This window comes from Calidris pugnax, unplaced genomic scaffold (assembly GCF_001431845.1).
Source record: "Calidris pugnax isolate Ruff unplaced genomic scaffold, ASM143184v1 scaffold34, whole genome shotgun sequence".
Taxonomy (NCBI): Eukaryota; Metazoa; Chordata; class Aves; order Charadriiformes; family Scolopacidae; genus Calidris; species Calidris pugnax.
The window spans coordinates 2,916,167-2,925,701 of NW_015090771.1; positions in this window are offsets into that span (position 1 = coordinate 2,916,167).

Sequence of the window (9,535 nt, forward strand, 5' to 3'; positions counted from 1 at the left end):
AAAAACCATCACAACCTTCCAAAGTATTTACTATCAGTTGTGGAATAGAAAGTGTTAAAATGGCTAAAGGATAACACAGTACAAACATTTGACAGAGAATACTTCCTGAACAAGTTACAGATTAAAAAAAAAAAAAAAAGGTACAGGGATTTAGGGGTTTGGAACTGGGGATCACAAAAAAATTCACAAGAGAAATCAGACAAGTAGTTTGGTACTATTAACTTAAGCAAGCTGGCTGCAAAAGTCTTCCATAATTTTACAGGTCAGTTCACATTGGTTTCTTATCATCCTAACTCTAAAATGCTGTAGAGGATTTATAGTCCATTACCACTTTTAAAGGTCTTTGAAGACTAAATACTTTATGTTAAGCCCTTTGAGTCAATTTAAGCTCTTCTGGCGTAAATCAGAGTAGAATCTCTCTGGCAAAGCAGAACAGAGGACAAATCAGAATCACAATTTACGAGCCAAAAATTAAGAGTCCCATAGTCTGTATTTGCTTGTCCTACAAAAGGTGTCCTCTCAGGCAAGCCCAGCAGGGAGAAAAGAAACATATGAGTTCAGGTCAGCTTGTTCCCTGTTGTTGGGAGCTTGTGAGGCAAATGTGTGGACACAGCATGTTTCCAAGCTCTAGGTTGCAGAAGCAGACAATAAATTGCTCTAGATGAGGAAATGGCCTCTCTATATCCACTTGTATAGCTGTGAAAGTATACCAATGTGAACAGATTATAAAATTACTCCAAAATATTCAAAAATAATTCTTATTTTTAGCAATACAGGAAGAACTGAAAAACTTTGTGAGCAAATGCTAATAACTGTAGGAAAACCAATTTAAAAGACACAAATGGCCTTAAGCAACTGCCCTACAAGTAGTTCATTCTGGGAGTAGGTATAGATCACCAAGTAATAGAAGAGCACAGCACAACCAGTGAGAAAGCTTCGTTAAGTAAACAGTTACCAGTATACTGCTTGACACCACACAGTTGTTGAGATTCCTTACATAGTTCCTGGTGGTTAGTTATGATTCTTTAGGAACAAAAGATTCACCATCTAATCCCTGTAAGTAAATACAGTTTCGTCCTCACTAAAGGGCACCTGAAGCAATAGTTTAACAGCAATAGGCATCTCAAGTGTGACCTTCGTCTGAGAATCTCAAGAACATCAAGTTTAATGAGTTCACCTTCCCAAAGCCTGAGGTGAAGGAAACACCACATTAGTTTTTACAGACTGGGAAACTTACAAATAGTGACGTTCAATTATTTAATGCAAACAAGTGCAAGGAATCCACTTTTTAAACTCCTGAACACCACTTGCTCCTTGTAAAAACACTGTTCAAACGCAAGTCTGTGTGTAGCATTAAATTTTTAAATGAGAGAAGCAGAAGGGGTGAGCTCAAAATTTGTGAGGCATGTTAAGCACTTTACCAAGCCTTTTTTTTTTAATTTTATTTTTAAATAAATTCACCTCAGGACACAGAAACCCCTGTTTTTTAAGGACATGCTGTAATTCTGTTGCTTGGAAGCGGGGAAGCAAAGTTAAACATTGGTTCACAATAACACAGAAGAAGCACTATCTTCTCCTATTTCTAGCAACACATTACTCAAGTGTGGTAAGAGATGACCCTCCCCTAACTGTTTCAAACTTTTAGCATTCATCACTAACACCTGTGAGATAAACAACAGGCAAAGGATTTCATGTGGCAAAACTGCCCACGTCACTGAAATCTGTGTCATAGAGTCAAGTGGCAACTGCCCAGAGGCCAGATGAGTTTTCTTCCAGTAGAAAGCAGAGCATTAAAACGTGATCTTTGGATTTCATGGCATAGAAGAAATAGGAAGGGAAGGAATTGGAATGCATCAAGTAACTATTTGGGGGGCAGGGAAGGGAGTGTTGAATCTGTAACTACATTGCAAAAGGAATCCAAAATTAAATAATGGATCTCAAATGTGGTCCTGTATTTTAATTTTTTCATGCTTTGTCATTTCCAACATACTTATCACAGTAAGAAGCATTATGATACCAAGTCCTGACTTAACCACTGACATGATGTTTGAGAAATCTGAAACAATCTCACACAGACTGGTAACATCAGAAGCAGTCGGAAACAAGTGTTTAAGAAAGCAAAATCAGCCAACTTATCCCTACAGTGCCCATTACAGATACTGGCTCAGAGCTAGTAGGCTCCATATTATGTACTCCCTTATTCTGCTCAGATGTATAGAGAACATTATTAGAACAGATTCATTTCTTTATATTGGTGTATCTTCTAGCAGTTTCATGCTCTAAATTTTTAAAGAATTGCCAAAGTATCCCACATTACATCATTAAAGACCCAACACCACACACAAGTTTTGCATTGTAATCAGTTATAAATTCTGGGACATTTTAGGAATTTCCAAGGCCTAAATCCTTGAAGTATTGTGCAACATCATAAATGCTTCACTCTGTATTTTATTGGCATTTTTTCATTAAGAGTTAAAATTTCTGTTGTGATAAAAAACTGATCTATAATTTCTGAATTATAGATCAGATATTAAACATACAACACAAATTCAAAATTGTTTTGCTTCTATCTATCCAGGTGACTGAAAGTAACATAAATAAAATTCAGGTAATTTAGTGATTAATATACATACCTTTGTTTATGGCGAAGAGATTCTGTCACATCAGCTAATAAATGTTATGTACTTAAAGACTTGCATCTTCACAGACACACTATTGTCCTTACTGTTTATAAAGCAAACCTTTCCCCTCTCTGTCCTTGGTAGTAAGTAATATGAGAGCGTTTGAAATTTGAACAAAACCTCGTTGTCCTGAGAGTACAAGGGGCGGAGGAAGATGCAGCTAGAGCAATGGGTTGTTCTTAGTGCCTTACGCCACCCCTTTGACATAAACCAAAGGACAGGACACTAAAGAGGCCATTAAAGGGCAACTATTCCTGGATCAATTGTCTCCAGCTCCTTCTCCATACTTTTTTACAGACCTTTCTAGTGAGTAAAGTGAAAGTTGAAAGTTATTTCATTGTTTGCATTTTTAAAAAGAAAATATTAGACTTCTCCAAGACATTTTGATGGCTACTACAAATATAAGAAAGAGGTGTTAGCTTCATAATGGAAAAATGCACCTGCCATAATATTACTCACATGAAATGTGCAATTTCATTTTTTTGAATTTAATGTTGCAAATCAAAGGTTGTACATATACACAACTTCCCTTTTGATCTTTTTCATGAAGTAATAGGATTTGACTCCTTGATTGTGAAATACCTGGCAAGGATATGGTCCTCATACACAAACTGGAAGCAGGTACACATTGATCATAATGCTAAATTGAAGAAGAATAATATCTTCATCTCATACTATAAGATTCAAAGAATAAATAATACTAATTGTGAAGTTATCCCCACATTCCAGTATGTGAAAACAACTGTCAACACTCAAGAAAGATTGTGTTAAATAACTGAAACACTTCCAAATGAATTATCTAAATAATAAACTTCCACTAGAGAACTACCATGAACACTACTCATCTTAGCTCTTAAAAGCAATTGCTTTGGTTTTGAAGCCATTTCACATTCTTGAATTGAAACTTCAGATTTTATACTATTTTAGTTTAGTATCACTAACTACTGTGTTTAACACTGAACAGACTAAGGCTTTCCCTCACTAAAACCAAATAAAAACTCCTCCCATCTTAAGAAGACAGGATTATCTTATAGGAAAAAGACTGGACAATGGTGGGGTGCTCTCTCTCTCTCCTCTTTAATTTGTAAGGAGAAAAAAAGTTGTTTAGACAACAAAACAGCAGAGTTGCAGTGTAATTATGTCATTCCTAGGAGATGCACAGAGACAGGCATGAATATGGACAACAGAGCAGTCATAGATGACTGTTAGAACACAAAGGGATGAAGAGGAAAGTCAGGGACATACATCAACAAAAGATCAGATAAACAAGTGTGCTGCTGAGCAGGGAACTGGAACCACCCTAACAAAGTCAATACAGTGTTACCTTAAATAGTGTTCTCCCTTGCTCCCTAGCAAGTTGTACAAAATCAAACACATTTCATGCAGTAATGGTTCATGACCATATTGCATTTTCCTTTCAGTCTATACGACACTTATTTGCTTTTTTAGGGCATCACCTTTAAGTCCTGGTACAGCAAACCCACAGTTATCAGAGAATACGTGACCCAGCTCCTGCCAAGAGGAGGAGATTCACAGCTGTCCTCCTGGCTTGCCCCCACCCTTGAATCCCAGCATCCTGCTGATCAACAGCGAGGGTTGTGCCCGTGCAGTTTGTTCTGCTCTGACAGGTGCTGGCGCTTGGCAGCATTCCTGGCAAACTGACAGTTGCAGAGTTATGGAGACTTGGCTGCAAGTCAGAAAGCCAAGCTCATGGAAAGCACGGAAGGATCTGGAGGATGCAAAGGTGTTAAACCTCTCCTGTGTTTTCACAATCCTAGAACAGCTGAAGACTGCTCTCAACTATGCTGGCTGCCAGCAGTTGCAGGCAATTTTACAGAAGCTAGAACATCAACAAGAAAAAATAATTTGAAATTAAGTGTAGCCAAATATCCTCCAACAGGCCCTCCACTTCCTTCTGGAATTGCAAGGGATGTTTTGCTTCTGTTGTTTAACAACTGTGACCCTACAGCTTTAGTGCTACACCAAAGGTAGGGCTCCCTTGAAGCTGCTAGCAATGCTAAAGAATATCCACTTGCAAGACTGAGCTTTCTTTCAATTCATCGTGTTTAAATGCTAAGGATCCTATGTGTATGCAGTACACAGCAGCAGGGCAAGTTATTTCTCCTCCCTCCCTCTCCCTGTTCACATATTTCCAGAATATCAGTATAAAACCAGTCCACAATTAGTAAGTTTGGACTAAATTTAAGCAAGAAAGGATAGTTATCAACTTTAAAGCTCTTTATACCTCAGCTTACTAAACTATTGTTGTTGATTACACATAGGCAGAGATGCTCAAAGTGTGGTTACCATTGTCAAGGAAAGAGGCCATGAGAAGTTATTTCATGTGTTCTCTGCCAACTTATCTACTTCTAGCACATCACCTTCCCCTGGACTGATGCTATACCTGCTAAGTTACCTTACACTAAACAAAGAGTTATATTATCAGGCATACAACCTACCAAACCATAGACAGATTCATTCTCCACAAAAATCTGTTTAAAATTCCCTTTTAAAAAATTGTGATGCTGTCACCCTACCTCAAGTTGCAGTTTTGTCTGTTTGGGTGGGGCTTTGCTGCAGAAAAAGGGCAACATTCCCAGCACTTCTGGGCAGTCCCAGAAGTGGGACATTGTTGTCAGGAAAGGCACTTCAGTCAGAACCACACTAGATCATCTGCAGCTACTTGAATATTCCAAGAAGATTCAAAGCAGAAATATTTTGTTCTTCTAACCAAGACTTATGGATTAACATGGATACTCTTATTCTGAAATTGTACATGCAGCTTGCACAAATGTAAAAACTACATGAGGTTTAGGACAGTACAAACATGGGACTAGTTGACTAGGTCAATGTGAGACTGAATAAGGTAGTTTCAAGTTACTTTAGAGCCATAAAACTTCATAAAACAGAACCATAAAAGAAATCAGGGTAAATATAGACAGATTGGCAGGATTTGTAATATTTGTCCTTAGCTGTGCAAAGTAAAGTTGCAACTTACAACAATTGTAGGCTTTTTATCAGTGGAAGTAATTGATGTATCTTCAAGTGAGAGTTTGTCAAACACTGATAGACTCATTCATAAAATGTAATATTTCCTATGGAAGTAAATGAAGAAAGTCTGTCATTACAGTGAAAAGATTCAGTACATCCTGGCAAAGCTGTTCTTTTTTATAGTATAGAGAGGAAATGCTAGGGTTTTTTGGGTTTTTTTGTGTGGGTTTTGTTTTTTTTTTTTAATACATTAAAAACAGTTATTCAATACTTGCTAGGCAAAGAGCTAGTATATCTTATTTACATTGGGGTTAGACATGGCACAGCTTCTAATCCACAGAATCCTTAATTAGAGAGTAACCATGCTGTAAAGTTAGATTAGAATCCAGGATTTGAAAGCCTCCAAATGCAAGCGGAGCATTGGTTTCTTTTTAGCCTAGTCTATACAGCTGATTTTAAGAAGTTAATCCCAACCCAGACTCTACAAGCATATGTGCAGCACACAACTAGCTGCTCATGCCAGTATGTTAGTGACAAAATCTGTACTTCTAAAACACCTTGGGGAGGGACAGGCAGGGTAGGCAAGGCCTTTGCATTACCATTTTATCCCCATGTTGGACACAGTTAACAATACACATGAGATACAGGCATTAACATAGAGGCAGTAGGCAACTACACTTGCTAAGGATCTAAGGACCTGATGAAGGAATTCAGCTCTGAACCCAGATGTGAGTTTCTGCCACACCAACAATGTGTCTTTCAGTCACTTACTGGGAACACCCAGTACGTCAGCCTCTCACCAAGTACTTATTAAGGAGCCACTAATTACCATGTATCCAACTGCTAGAGTATTTCAGTTCCCTCTGCTCTGATACTAGTATTGTTGTTCTCGATAAACCAGAACTGTAGCTAATCCTCTGGCTTTATGCCTGACTGTATATTTGTTTTTAGTGATATAATCTGACTGTACTGGATGTTTTATAAGAAACATGCTGTTAAAAGGACAATTTGAAACATTTTGATTTGTTTGGACAACTGAAAACTTGGCGGTCCCTGTTGCGGCCTTCTCTCTGCACAAACACAGCAACTCTGAGGGAGCAGAAAATTATTTTGACACTGTAAAGCAGGCATTTCAGTTTTGTTGTGAAGATATATTTGAAAAATTAGGCAGTGTGCTGTGCCTCCTCAGGTCCAGTCCCCTAGCACTCTTTTCTTCAGCCCACCTCCTCTCCTTTTCCAACTCCTATTTCACATCCTTTTTCAACACAAACAGGGCTTTTACTTCACACCATCACTATCTCCTTTTTTCTGCTGCTTTCAGTCCTACATTTCTAACAGTGTGGGCACTGAGACCGAAGTGACAACCCAAGCTGACTTGATTCTCAGGTATCCTTAAACTATGCTCCTAGTCCCAGAAGCCAGTAAAGGTATGCCAGGACTTGTGCATGTGGGCTGCAAATGCCTCACCTGTGACATGATTATGTCTCAGTAATTGGGAGATATTTTACAGCTTGCATAAATGCAACAACTTTCAGACACATTTTATGGATGCCTAAGTCTAGAAAGCACTCCTCCCAGGTTAAGGTAAATGAACCTGACATTTTGCTTCTGGATTTCCAAGCAGAGATACCTACTGTGGTGTACAGCTTTGCTAGCAGTTCATAGTTATGCTCTTATCAGCCATTCTGTCACTACAACTACACTCAGACTAAACCTTGGTGAAAATTTAGCTTCAGAGCAGCACCATTCTGAGCTGGTGGCGTTCTCAGGGTTTTTTTGTAAGTGACAATGATAATGCTAGATTTATGTATTATATATACTGTGCTTTTCTATATGTTATATTGTTGGCAAAGCAGGCAACTACCTGCAAAACACATGGGAAAGGAGGCAGCAGGAACCAAACGAGCAAGTTGGGTTTCAGAGCTTTCTTCTTCTCTACTTTGACATAGATAAATCTGTACACTTCATACCTCAGCACTGTCTTCCTACACTGAAGGGTCAAACTGTGCTCCTGCTTTTATATTGCAAGGTCACAACGGACTTGTTTGCAAACACAATAAAACTTTACTGTTTTCCCCCTTCCCTATATAGACATTGCAATCAATATTGTCCTGAATTATAGAATAGCTACTTAAAAATAAAAATTATCCGATCAACTGCTAGACAGCAGTACAGACTTAAAGGGGACAGACAGAATGAACCAGTTCATTTGTGCAGTCAACAGAACAGCTGCAATTACTGGTAAGAGGCTTTCCAAACAATTTCAGTGCTTTACTTAAGAGACTCCATTAACCAGACAGCTTAAAGATCTGGCTTCTCTTTCTTACCTATCTCCCTGAGTTCAAGGATTGAGCCTTAAATCATCCTGCTAAAGCCACTGGCCTAGATTTAGAATACTGGATCCCAATTTCTGATTTTCCTCCAGTCCTGCCCTAAATGACCAGACAGATTTCCAGCTTTATATTGCCTTTACTCTGGGAAAGGAAATAGATACTTAAACCTAGAAAGCAGCATCACTGGAGTAGCAGCAGAAGGACGGGAAGTTTTGACCTGTTTCTCTTGTGTTCTGCTACCATCAATAGTCTCCCTCAAGCCTTGTACTTCACATTTCAGACACATCTAACCCGATCTAGTTTGGGAAATTAACAGAAAACTCAATGACAAAGCCACCTAATGTCCTGTGAGCCACACAGCTAACTCTTCTAACAGCTTGAATAGTGAACAGCAAAGTCCTTCCTCGAGCAAATGGACTAACCCTTTGTGTGTTCCCAGGTAGGAAGTACATTAAAAGCATGGAAGGTCTTCATTTCAGCTAAGCCAGTCTCCATGTTAGCAAATTTTAAAAAAATTTCTAGCTTCCTATCTTTATAAACCAATTAAGCAGATACCTGCAGAACACATGCTACGCTTAGGTACATATTTTGGTTCTTTAATTCAGTTACATTACAAAAAAACAACCAATCAAGCAAACAAACACATATCTAAGCTTTGACTGTCATTACTGCAGTTCAGAATTTATTTGTTTGAAATTCTTGAATAGATACTGCAGAGAAAGTATTATTCAAGTAAACAAGTCAAGCTGAAAACTCAGTATCAAAATGGTTGTCCTGAAAATTGAATCTGATGTTTTAAAAATAATGTCAAAGACTAATGTTTTAATTTTGGTAACATGATATGTTCTGAGATGTGTTAGGTGTTAAACAGACCACTCAAAAGCATGCTTACCACTACTCTATGTCAACCCTGCTCTTCAAGGCACCTATCCTCAAGTACTTTTACTGAGCTGGGGATTTTGGCAAACTTCAGGAGAAAGGAAGTGCTTCTGAAAGATACTTACTGGAAGCAAGGACCACACTTAGGAAATGGGACATACTTTACTGCTGAAAGAGCTCTTAGCTTATCTTGGTTTTACTGCTGTTTCACTGACTTGAAGTGCTTTATATCTCATACCAGCACACTTTTTTTTTTTTCCTTTTACCAACTATAAAAAATTAAATAATTCTGAAAGGTACCATGCAACTGCAAAGAATGATACAAACTTTAGCTCTGCAACTGTGCTTGCTCTTTCTAATCAGCTTTTCACATGAAATAACAAATGCAGTTACTAATGTACATCTTGCAGTGCTGTATGTGGCCAAATAATTACATAATCCATTGGCACAAATAATTTGCAGCATGTGAAACAGTATTTGGACATGTATAATGCTCAGAAAAGATTTTTTTGCAGAGCTAGGAAGAGGCAGAAGTGGTACCTGTTGCCTTTTCTAACCAGCATCTGCTGATATCACCTCTGACTTCCTTTGACACTTGCCATAGACTCTAATGATCTTTGCACTCTCTATGGGGACCCTACAGCTTAATTA